General features: G+C 37.7%; 1 protein-coding gene across 9 annotated transcripts in view; it reads right to left on the reverse strand.

Annotated features, from left to right (window-relative positions):
• Window positions 1–12,879, reverse strand: part of CHRM2 (cholinergic receptor muscarinic 2) — a 107,229-nt gene that overhangs the window by 39,546 nt on the left and 54,804 nt on the right. For 5 of the 9 annotated variants that reach the window (XM_071798521.1, XM_071798548.1, XM_071798544.1 and 2 more), the window contains one exon: window positions 6,043–6,177. The exons of 1 other annotated variant lie outside the window; for it this stretch is intronic. The gene's annotated coding sequence lies outside the window, so the exon portion shown is untranslated. Of the gene's footprint in view, window positions 1–6,042; window positions 6,178–9,537; window positions 9,631–11,489; window positions 11,583–12,879 lie in introns of those variants that run through there. 3 more of the 9 variants (XM_071798530.1, XM_071798526.1, XM_071798533.1) reach the window with 2 other exon arrangements.

Genomic DNA, 12,879 nt, shown 5'->3' on the forward strand with positions numbered 1-12,879 from the left:
TGAGCAGTGTAAATTTGCAGGTACTCTGCTAGTGTGGTAACATTCACCTGGGGGGAAAAAAAGGTATATTTGTGTGTTTTGCAAGGAGAGGGGGAAGAAAGAAATGAGAAATATTCAAGTACATGGCTATAGAAAATAATAGCGGAAGTTTCTGTGAAAGCAGTTGCTCAGTTTCTCATCTCGAGTCAAATTGAAGTGAAAGGCCAGTGAATGCAATGATGACAACTCTGATGGCAGTTCAGTCAGTATTTCAATCAGCAGCAAGTGACTTTGCCCTCTTCAGTCTTTTGACATGAAGAAAGAGTGGCTTGATTTTTAGCACTTAATGATACTAAACCATGACCAGCTGTAGAAAGGTCAATAAACCTTTCTGATTAATATATTTCAGAATCCCAAATCAAACCATCTAGCTAATTTCAAATCCTAAAGAAGACACTTCTACAACTCCACAATATTTGCATCTTGTAAGCCTGGCACTACAGCAGAGAATTTTGCTCTTTACTATAGAAGAAGCTTTCTTGCTCATTGTTTTAATGTTGAGTCATTAAAATATTTCTTGCTAGCAAAGATCCAAGCACAGCTTACATTTCTTCTTTTATACCCTGGTTCAATTACGGTTTTCGTTACCTCAAAAGTTAGCTTAACTGCTCCCTGTTGTCCAACAAGTAAGTGAGTAAATAAATAAATCAGCAATTTAACTACAAGGGAAAGAACTCTTCATTCTGGCGTTTACCACAAAGTACTCTAAGCATCTGTTTCCAAGCTGTATAACGGCTACACTGAGTGAAGATTCTTCTCTGAACATTTCAGATTGAAGTTTCTTTCACCTCTTCTGCCACTAACAAGGTTTTTGTAGTTTACCTACTGAGAGATCAGAGACTGCCACCATCTACCTTGAAGAAAAAAAGAAGGGGATTCAGTGATCACATGAAAGACACTCAGTGTCAGATGGGGCTTTTTTGCCCCATCCCTCTCAAACAGGGGGACTCTGGAAAAATTTGAAACTCCACAGATATGGATCTGGTGCAAGGAGATGGATTTTCATATACTGCACATACAGCTGAAGAGCTTACTACCACGAAACAGGTTTATCATCAACATTTAAAAAGGATTTAATATGTGTGTTTGTAATAAATATATGTAAAATGTTCATAATATAAGGTTGCAAGGTGAAGGGGGAGGTAACATGATCTTTTAACTCATCTGTGTCTGAATTTCAGTTCAGGACCATTTCTAAGCAGTCTGACACAGATTTTTTTTTTTTTTTCCCTCCTAGTAACAGCTATTCATCCTGATATTTGTCTAGGAGCTTCTAATTTCTCTGATAAGAGTATCTGAAAAACTATTGGACAATGAAATAGGGAGGATTGAAAACTCACTGGACAAGTCCTATGTATTTACAATCTAACACTGTTTGGCTAGCACAAGGCATGTTGAGATCACCTCCGAATATGCTCATCTTTCAGCTTTTGTTAGACTATTAGATTTCCCAAAGATATTGATTTCTTGAAAAAATGTACTTCCTCTCTGCACCCTTGTATGCTCCAGGGAGCTTAGTCCTACTCTGAGGGTGAGGCTGGAAGGTTTGGAGAGGATAACATATTCACTTTTGTAACTGAAAGTTCTTACACTGACATGATTGCAATTATTAATAGTAGCAAAAGGATGTGCCCAATCTATAACTTGAGGTAATGTTTGGCAACTTGAGCAATATGAATCATTCATTACCTGCTTTTAATTAGTTAGAATTAATTTTAAGATGTCCTCTGTTATTTTGTTGTGCAATATAAGGTCACCAGCATTATTTTTTATAGATGTTATGATTACGTTGAAGCTTATATGCAATTCCCACCAAATACAAATATTTTATATGTTTTAGTTCAAACTGGTTTTCTACTTAGGGAAAAGACTTTGAAAATGGTGCAGAGTCTTAAATTTGAAGCCTGTGGTACTTTCTTAGCAGTATATGAAGTGTTGTTCCTGTGTCACCAGGTCTCAGAGCCATGATGCTGAGACATCAGAAACTGTAAGGAGAAGTTAGTGATATATCTGCCTGCTCAGTGTTTCAGATCCTCTTTGACTGTAAATACGCAGAACTGTATTGAAGCTAGTAGTCCTACCAGCTAAAAAAATGACAAAAAAAAAAAAAAGAAAAGGTATGGATTCGACTAAGGTTCCATTCCTCAGTCAGTAGGTTTCAAGGCTGCCTACCACTCAGCCAGACACTGCTGCCTTCACATCAATTACAATTCTTTTTGGTTACTCCATCAAAAAATCTCAAAGATTATGTGGTCCCAGCACATGGTCCCATGATGTTATGTCAGGCCAGCCCCAGCTCAGGCAGAGGACTTCATTTTTTCAGAGATCTTGGTAGGGCACCTTTTTCTGCACTGACTTAGTTTCCATTTTTATTCCAGTATATCTGAATAAGTAATTGAGAAAATCCACTCTCTTCTGCACAGCCTCATAGTTTACAATTCAGTTGTACATGCTCTTTCTGTCTCTGGAGACAGTCATCCCCACACTCCATTACCAGAGGAACAAAGACAAAACACCAGCTTCCTGAGAACACTGAGACATCTTTAACTGCATCATAATTGATATTTTTATGGATTTCCAGATCATTTACTGATATTGAACACTTCAGTGGCTTAATCCTTCCTCACACAATGTGGAGACAAATAATACCTTGATAGACTTCATCATTCATGAAAGGCAGACAGACCAGGCAAGCCAGCATGAAAATATTTTAATTATACTTTGTCAGAGGTATATCACAGGAGATAAAAGCATTATTCCTTCACCACTTTAATTTGGGGAATTTATTCAAGTTTGAATTTATTTACTATTGAAAATTGCAATTGGGTCTGAAGATTGGAATTCCAGAAGCTAAGAAGTAAGGGAAACAAGACAGAAACAAGTATATGAACAAAGAGTGGCAGAAGACCATAGACTTTCAGGAGAGCACTTCCTTGCTTCAGACCAGGCTTGGAAAAGAAAAAAATTCCTAGAAAACAGTAAGTGTTATGGAAAAGAGATTAGTACAAGTCTCACGTTTCACCAACTCTTTGCTTTATGCAAATTTAATACTACACAGTACCACTAAACACATATAAATGGAGTTAACTCACTGCAAAACTTTCTGTGGGTAGACGTTTTCCAGACTAGTTAGTATATGTTCTCCAGGTTTTTCTCTCTGTCTTTCCCAAACTATATTTCTAAAGTAGAAGTATCTAGAGATGCAAATGAGTGGCACCTGGGATTCATAAAGAACACAGAAAACTGACTTTCCGATCAAAGAAAATGACTTTATCATAAATTTATTTCTGGAGCTGAATCCAAGCTTATGAAAGTCACAGGGATTTTCTCTGCTGTGTTTAAATAATTCGGGGATTGAGACCTTGTGAAACTGTGTAAGATAAAATAGGTCGTATTGCAAAATAGGAATGTTGATCATTAGACTACTCAATCTCTGCTTCTGCAGATACTATTTTTATGTTGTGTAAAACAGTACTTGATAAGGGTTGTTAAATTATTTTGTTTCTAGTACAAACCTAGTACTGTTTTTATGTTTGAGCACTGATTTGTTACTGGTGGCTTATAGTCTAACAGTATGTCAAAGTAGGAGATGTGCCAGAGAATCAGCTATAACAAACTGGGGTAAGCCATATAAACAATTCTGCTTCCTTTCTTGTCAGTTGTGTTGTAGACAGCAGAGGCCTCATACTGCTGAGGTGGATTGTATTGAAAGAATAAAGATGAGGAGTATTTAGCTGGCCTTTGGTTCATGCTGGAAAAGGTCAATAGCTCGTCTGCGGTCTTGATTGCCATTGAATGTCTCAGAGAGAGAATTAAAGAGATTTCCAAAAAGTGCCTAGAATTTGCTTTATTCTGTTACCATTTCAAGTCGATAACAAAGTACTCTTGACATTTATAGTAGCAGGGTCATAGTAGGGCAGGGAATTGAAATTCTTCCCATCCTAAAAGCTCTACAAATACTTTACTGATAATGGCATCAAGTCCCAGGTTTCCAGCCATGTACCTCATTCAGCAACAATGTGTCTTCTTTAATCAACCAATTTAGAAAACATAGGGATGGATGCTCTATGTTTTTCATACAAACACAATCTTTTTAAAAATCTTGCCAAGCTTTTAGTGTCAATAAAATTTCCCTGCAGTGAGAAGCTCTAATTTAATTTATTTGCATTAAACTGTATTTCTTTTCCCCTGTTGTACATTTGCTGCCTATTAATGCATCCTGTATTATTGAACTCAAGGTAAACAGACATCTCTATTTGGCCTTCTTTACGCAATTCATTTGTTTTTTTAACTATCATGATTAATGTAACTCATCTAACCTCTTCAGTTCCTTCTTTTACCGATATGTTCCCTCAGTGCCTTTACACTTTCCCATTTCTGTCCTTTCTTTCTTAAAGACAAGACAACCAAAGATGTGAGGACTGAATATACTGTGGATGAGACACTTTACATTGTTTTATTCACTTCCTGCCTCTTCAGTGTTTTGTTTCTGATTAACTTGAGGTCCTTATTTTTTATTTTATTTCTTTAGAAAGGTTACTTTGATTTCAGATCCTGTCAGTGTACATGGGCAGTCTCAGGTTTGTCCATATTTACCACCTTGGTATGTATATAATTCTTAAGGAATTCTTAAAACCCTACCTACTTAATCTTGGCTAACCTAATTGTTACCCTCTGTTAATTTTGCCAACTCAACATTTCCCTTTAGCCTATTGACTTCTTTAAGTTGTTAATACTTTTAAGTAATTAAGAACAACCAATTCAGGCAGTAGCCCATTTATCTGTCCAACCTTATACTGAGGTTTTATGTTATATCCATTGGCTTATTATCTCTTTGAGAAAGCTTTTTCTATGAGAGTGTGGACTCTGACGAGAGCTAAAGGATGGAGATGAAGAGTCTTTGCTTACACAGGGCATCAACCAAGTCTTAATAGGACATCAGGGTATTCAGGTACTTCAAAGCTTGCATGCTATAAAACTACACATTGGTCTAAGTATCTTCTTAGTCAGAGAAATGTGGAAAATTAAATTGTCTTCCTGTAGGAAATATTAGTCATTTGTTTTCAACCCACACTGACGAAATTTTGACATCTTCACTATTTTCACATAAAAGAAAGTGGAAAACAATCTCCGTTTGGGAATACTGGACTGAAAAATGTCTGCTCTCTTCATCAAAGAGAAGATTATTAATCTTGAAAGGCTGATGTGTTTGATATTCAAAAATATCTGCTGTACTTCTGACAACTAAAATACCAGTGTTGGGGTTTTTTTAGATTAAGAAATAATGTTTGAAGTGTTCTAATTGAAACATCCTATAACTGTTGTCATAGGAAAACGTCTGTTTGTTTGGTTGTTTTGATATTTGTTTGTTTGTTTGGTTGGTTTTGTTTATTTTGTGGGATTTTTTAAAATTATTTTTCTTTCCTTGATACTTTAAATTTTTAAGGAAAAGACTCAGTCAAAAAATTTTAGATTTCTTTCTTCTCACCTATTCTCTATTTATTTTCTATCAGAAAAAAAAAATGAAAGACCATCTTAGAGAGTATTGTCACGTGGTTCACTGAAGGTATAGGGAACATCCATGCAAGCACTCCTCCTACAGTGTGCCAGGGAAGGGGCATTTTGAAGACATGTGCCTTTTAGAAAGACATCATGTTTTTCTGCATAAACTCAGAAATTAACTTCATTTCATTTAATAATCTTGGATCAAGTATTATTGCTTACAGCCTGCTTAACACATTATCTTAACTGTGTCTAGTTTTCATTTTCATTAAAATACTTTTGATAGTGCTATCTTTATTTGCTGTTGTTATTAATTCAGTACAGAGGGAAATAACAGAGGACAAAATCTTGTTTTAATGCAGAAATGGAGCCTAACATCCTGTCACAGGAATCAAAAATTTTGGATTTGAGTCTGGGTAAACATCTGTGGAACTGGAACATATGTTTTAACAAAGATAACAACAAAAAGACAAAAGAGATGAAATTAAAAGTTCCAATTACCTTGTCTTATTTGGATGAGAGAGTTTTGTGGCAAAATACATGTCACCTTTCAGATTTCAAGGGGGCTTCATCTCATCTTTTCCACCATAGGCAGGTAGCTCGTGATGCTCTAACCCTCACAGCAGGCTTGACTACCTGGAGATGTCCAGCAAAGGCAAACTGAATCAGTTAATGTGATGAATTAAAGTGCATTAAAAATCCTGTAGGTGTTCTCTTTTGAGTGTTAAGAGGTTGTATGTCACAGCAGTTTAATCTATCTCTGTGAAAGGCTCATTCTCAGTGAAGTGTTAGCACAAGGTATAACTCCAGCATTGCTCCTGGCTGAACTCCTGCACACATGGAATAGTCTCTAACTTGAATTAAGCAATTATTTAAACACCTTTGCTGTGTTTTGCATCCGTGTTGGTGGATCACCTGAAGTGCCTGGTGTCTTGCTTATCTAGGCATGGAGGCTTATTAACAGCTGGCGTGCAGTCTGCCATACTACAACAGAGCTGAGTTAGCTGGTTTGTCACAGACCCAGGCCAAAGGTTGAGTAATGCTTACTTTCAAACCAGCAAGGGAGAATTCAACCACTCTCTGCTAATCCCCGTATAGAGCCTGTCACTAGCCAGTCTCTCCCCACAGCTTCAGTGTTTGCAGCGTGACCATGTTTGCCCAAGGGAAGCCAACTCCAGAGGAATCAAGCTGCCTCTGAGGGTACATGCACATGACTGGAAGCAATTGAGTTACTGAGGCTTAACAAGTTACCTCTAATCAGTTGATGAGCTGTAACTCAATAAGACACAGAGATTTTATTGCTTTTAATTGCATTTCTCCATCTTTGGCAACCTGAGTTGACCCTGCACTGGTGATGTTTCCTGAGAAACTACAGTAATATGTGAGCAGAGGGACATGAATGGGGAGGAGGGGCTATTCATTGCTCCTTCTTTAAGTCACATTAATTAGCTGGCTTTTTCCCATGGTCTTCTGTGGAGCCAGAGGAAAGAGGAGCCTCTGCGATGTGGCTTTGAGTACATAAATTAGGTACTTCCTCAGAATCTCTCTCTGGAGAAGCTTATCTCTCTGCACTGATGACCAAAGTCTTTAGGAAGAGTAGCCAGCTAATTGAGGCACAAATGCTTCTTTTGGGTATTGTGCCTACATGAAATGGAAAGTTTGGTTTTGAAAGAAATTGCCATCCATGTCTTATGTGCCAACAAACAATAGATATTTCCCCTGTAAGGTGTCTGATGCCAGCAGAGGCTACATATGTATGTATTCACAGGTTTTGGTTTAATCACACTGACCTTTTGCATTTGACAGAAATTTAATATTTTAATTGAGTATTCTTCACTTCCCCCCAATTTTTTATTCTCCCTAAATTTGACCTGCACAAAATTCTGAAGGCTTTCATGCTGGCAGGAAACTTCCCACTCATCTTGGAAGTGGCAGGTTTATGCTGGTGGTTAATAGTGGGAATGAATGGCACTAGGTGAGGCACAAGGATATCCCACAGTACTTCCCTCCAGCAGAGGCACCTGAGACAGTGGAAAGGGATTTTTTACTTTTTAGTGATGAAATATGAGGACGCCAGATTGAGGAAACCAGATCAGATGTGACTGAAGGATTTGGCCACAGAGTAAACTGTAATTAGGATTTTGTTGTTGATTTCTTTAAGATGCAGGCTGTTGCTACTGTATTTTCAGACATTAACAAACTGCACAGTGGAATAACATCAAGAAGACATTTCATTTTTTTAATTAGCATTGGCCTTTCATTCACCTTTCCATCCTCTTGGGTTATGCAACTTCATAATAGAAGTATTTGTCTGCCTTCCTTCTATCTGCCTTCGTTGTTTGTGTAATTGGAAACAGTCAATATAACTGAGCTTTTGTGGTTTGGTTTTAGTTGCTCTTACTGTCAACTGTGCAGAATATAATTTAATATTACTGTTTAGAAAATCACTTGTATAGAAAGGCTTTTCACAATTATGAATTCTGAAAGCTCTTCTGTAACTGCATGAGGAAAATGGGTTTAAACTTGTACATTTGCAGTCAAGTTAAGGGAACTTCTGAAGGTTATAGCAACCCAGGATAGGTTAGAGGAATTTTAACAACAACAGTGTAAGCAGTTCTCCGCAAAGGTCTACCCAGACAACGTACCTCTGACTTTAATGACATATTCAAAGTCTGATTCCTATTAATCATCTCTTATATCCCATTTTTGCAAATACAGAGCCTGTTTCAATCAGACTTGCCACTGAAAAGTGAGTGAAATATAAGGTTTAATTTTCTGAGACATTTAACTGTTACATTCAAAATTAAAGTAATAGTAAGTAGAAATAGAGAGGTCTGCCACTCTCACAGTTCAAGTCCTGATGCCTCACTTTTTGCTGTCTCTATGTGAAAAACATATCTCTGAATGCTTTGCCACTTGAGAAATGTCAGTTTTATTAGCATAGATAAAAGCTCCAGATACTTAAGAGACTAGTAATGCCCTTTTCCCCACCCAAATCAGAGTTAAATTCATAACACACTTTTATTATAGTTCAAAACTCAAGCTGAATTATCTTTTGGGAATTTGTTTGAGTAAAAACATTATAAATTGACTATCTGTTGGATTAGACAACTGCTTATTTCCCAAACCCCAGCCTCCTCTATTGCCTCCTTCTCACGCACCTCCTTGCAGTTCCATGTAAAACATTTCAAAGGCTAAAGAAGCAGCACTGAAACTTCTTTGCACTAGAAACTCAACAGTATGCCCTGAGGAAACAGCTTCTCCTTTGGGGACAAGTCTCTTTCGTTTTAATTCCTATGCATGCTTGTTTTCCTTCTCTTCTCCCATACCAGGACTAGATGCTGGTGTTCAGCATTTCTCTCCATGGATTATCCTTGCTCCACTTTTAAAAACTCGAGAGCTTTTTAGCAGATGTGAGAGCCTCAGGCTCTCTTGCCCTCTGAGCCACAGAGAAATCCTGATTATACAGAACGAGATATTATGTGTCAACAGCAGGCATTGTAGGATGGAGGTGTATTTTCAACAATGAGCTGCTAAACCTGTAAAGACGTCTAATTGAATTGCTAAAATCCACTAAGGGAGGGCTGGTCAACGCAACATAGTTCTGTCCAAAGCTTTTTATCCACTCCTAGTGTTTCTCTTTTTAAAATTTGTTTTCATTTTCCTGGCAGAAATGCCATTCTCAATCTCTGTTACTGCAGTTTCTCTTCAATGGTTATTCGGATTAAGCGGTTTGATTAAAAATCTTTGCAGTTAAGCTCTGGAGTTTTCAGGCGTGTAAGGTTGGGGATATTGAGAGAAGCGGAAGCTCCTGCATCTGCTAAAGCAATGCTTCTCGCCTCAACATGCTGATACAGAGAGCAATGCAGATCCCTTTTTCTGATCAAATACTTGAACACCTGAACTGTCTTTTGTCAGAGACCATTGGAAATTGCTGCTCTCATGGTTTACAGCCTGTGACCACTGGATCACAGCATAAGGTGCAGTGACTCCTACCTCCTAGCAGTAACTGCTGATCTGCTACCTGTCAGTACTCCTCAGTGCCACGAGTGCTTTCATGGGAATCGTAGTGCTGAATTCCTAGGGAAAACATAGGGTTGATATATTCAGACTCAGAGGTGAACAGTGCTACTACCACTGTGGCCTTCCCCTATATCTGCAACATGCAGCATATAGACACTTTCTGTATTAATCCACTTTTATATTGGTATGCCTCCATGAAAATAAGTTATATTACAGTAGCACAACACTGAAATAAAGCAGTGGTGAGCCAGGCTTCATACCTCATAATTCAATTCACTCATACCTGCCCTTCAAGTATGTCTGTGTGTACACACATATACCTCCATACATGTGTATAGTGTACGTGTTTGTGTATTTGACTCTGCGCATAAATATTTATATGCTTTTACAGTTTCAACACTTTATCAGGAAAAAAAAATATACTGAAGTTAAAGGTAGGACAGTCTCATCACAAAATACAAATATTTGTGATTCTTCCATGTGTCTACTTTTTTGAGTTGGGCCCATAATCCTTTCCCTCCCTTTTCCTCTGGCTTAGAATGAGTGGCATTTTGTTCATATATGACAGTTTCAAGGAACTTGTAAAACAAGACCTTAGTAGGAACAGTAGAATCTGTCAGTTATAATAAAATTCATAGACAAAAGCTCCAGAAAACATTTAACAACATGTTTCAGGTAGGTGTCATCTCAATTATCCTATGGAAGTCACTGTTTCTCTGAGAATGCATTTCAATGATGGGTCCTTGCATACTTGTTGCTAATGTTTTGACTGCTGAAACCTTTCTGTTTATTTGTCTTTGTTTCATTTAACTAATTTTGACAGTTCTCTCACAGTGAAAAGGTGCACAGTTGCAACTGGTGCTATCATACAAGGCAATTCAGACACTTTTGCGTGGAAATGAGACAAATGAGTACACCTATCAATGCTTGCAAGGTCTATATGCTGTCAGTAGGAGCAGACATGAGAGTGGGGTAGGACACACTTTTCTAGTTAATGCTGGTGCAGAAGAGCACTTAATATCCCCATTCTGTGCTTCCTTTGCCTATATCACAACAATGAAGATTTTTATATTGCATTTGTCAATAACACCCACTGCACCCTGTTTCGTGCCTGCTTAGGCCCATCTAAAATATGTTAAGAATCAGTTGAAGAGGTTAATCTGTGGCTGTATCTCCCCACTCATTATGCAGATAGGGCGTATTTAGGCCTACAACGAAGGATAATTTTAGTTCAATTCTTCAGATATTCATTGCTGCTGTGCCTTGGACATTTCCTCAGTTCTAATAGTAAATACAGCTAGACTCGAACTCTGTGAACACACCGTGAGCCTAAATGAGTAATTGGGTTTTGCCCATGCTTGAAAAGCAATTTCAATGTGTAGTCAGGATGAGAGGTTTCTGGACATAGAAAACCCAGGGCTGCAGCCTAAGATGATTGAAACCTGCTAAAAAAAAGGGAGATAGAAGTTTGGTTTGCTATTTTCTTAGACCCATATCCCCCTGTCACTGAAGCTAATCACGGATTGATTGGAGTTCGAAGGGATCTCTGGAGAGCGTCTAACCAACCTACCCACTAAAGCAGGTTCACCTAGAGAAGATCACACAGAAATGCATCCAGATGGTTTTTTACCAATGACTGCCGAATACTACCAGAGGCCGAGGTGCCAGCCCACACACTCCATGCATAGCTACACCATCTGGAAAGGCTGTTGGGAGAAGGATGGCACTAGAGCTGCTGTTGTCCTTCAAGGAGTTTCATTTAAAGAAGATATGCAACAAGCACCTTCAGTAACTCTGAGACTGCTCTGCAGTCTTGCTGTCCTGCACCCTCAGTGTTGAGTAGGTACCTTGATGCTCCATAAATGTTTTGACAATGAAATTTTCAGGTTTTTCACATTAAATGAGAAGCACACAAAAGCACATACCAGCTTAACCTTCAAAATCATGAGCCACATTAATGCATCAGTGAAGGTGCCAGGTAGCTGGATTGCAGTATTTTTCATTTTCAATACTGGTATCTGAATAAAAAAGAGAAAGTGTTGTACTTTTTTAAAAGACCAGGGTGAGCTTAAGGTACTAGCATTAAAAAAATTCTCATAGAATCACAGAATGGTTGAGGTTGGAATTCAACTTGTCTACCTTCCCACTCAAGTAGGATCACGTAGAGCAGGTGACCTGTACCTGTTTGAATATTTAATCAAATTTTTTTTTTTTAAGTTTTTGGGTTGAACTTGCAGTAGGTGACCCTCTGAGTGCTTAACTGAATTTAGATAAGCATCCAAGAGTTCAGAATTCTGTCTCAAGACAAATTGACTTTCTTTGAACCTTGGTAAAAAGATTTTACTGAAAATCTCATGAAGATCAATTATTTTGTCAGAGTGAATTAAAATAAAATAGAAATTCATTTACTGAATAGCTCTCTGTTTGTTTACCAGAACTTGAAATGTTAGTGGCCTCATTACTTGAAATTTAGATCACTTCTTTCCTTGATATTTCTGAGAGTCCTTATTTCTTCTTCTTTGAATTAAATTGGTAAGAACTGTCTCTCTTTTGCTCTGTTGGTATTTTCATATATGTATAAATTAAAAAAAAAAAAAAGGATAAATGCGCGCATGAACCAAATATTTTTGTAATCAAAAATTGATTTAGTTTGAGCTTTAGGTTAATATTATAATCATTTCTCATTTTAACTAAACCATTTTTTTTTCCACTAAATAAACACCAGTCTTAGCTGCAACCAAAACCTACTCTGAGTGTGAGCTTTTCCCTCAATTAGAATATCTTTTCTGGGACCTTCAGCATTGAGAAGGAGCTGCAGTTCATTAATGTTCTCCTGTATTCACAACCACAACTTTCTCCAAGTTTCAATCACTTTCAGGTAACACAGTTCATGGCCAAACAACGATTCTAATAGATTAATCTGAGTCTCCAATGTATAAAGACAGCGCACTTGTTCCGAAAGTCAAACAGGGTAGGGGAAAGGCATAGGAACTGACACTGTCTAGTAACTGCATGATTGTCTTGACACTGTTATTAACTTTTCAGAATATAATGGAAAGCAACAAGGTGAGAAGGTGCAGGGTGACTGCAGAAAACAATATTAAACACATCGAAGGCCTGGAGAGTGTAGAGGTTTCAACATGCTGCTTGTCTGCACTTAAAGCAGTACTTCTTATATCTATTTAAGGACAAAACAGATTTCTTCCTCACTTTGGGATCACAGATCTAGCAGGAACAGGATGTGTTCCTTTAAAATTTTCAAGGCAAAATCACCAGCTCGGGTAAATCAGTATAACTCCATTGTGGCTTTAATTC

The sequence above is a fragment of the Patagioenas fasciata genome, chromosome 1 (genome assembly GCF_037038585.1).
Source record: "Patagioenas fasciata isolate bPatFas1 chromosome 1, bPatFas1.hap1, whole genome shotgun sequence".
Lineage (NCBI taxonomy): Eukaryota > Metazoa > Chordata > Aves > Columbiformes > Columbidae > Patagioenas > Patagioenas fasciata.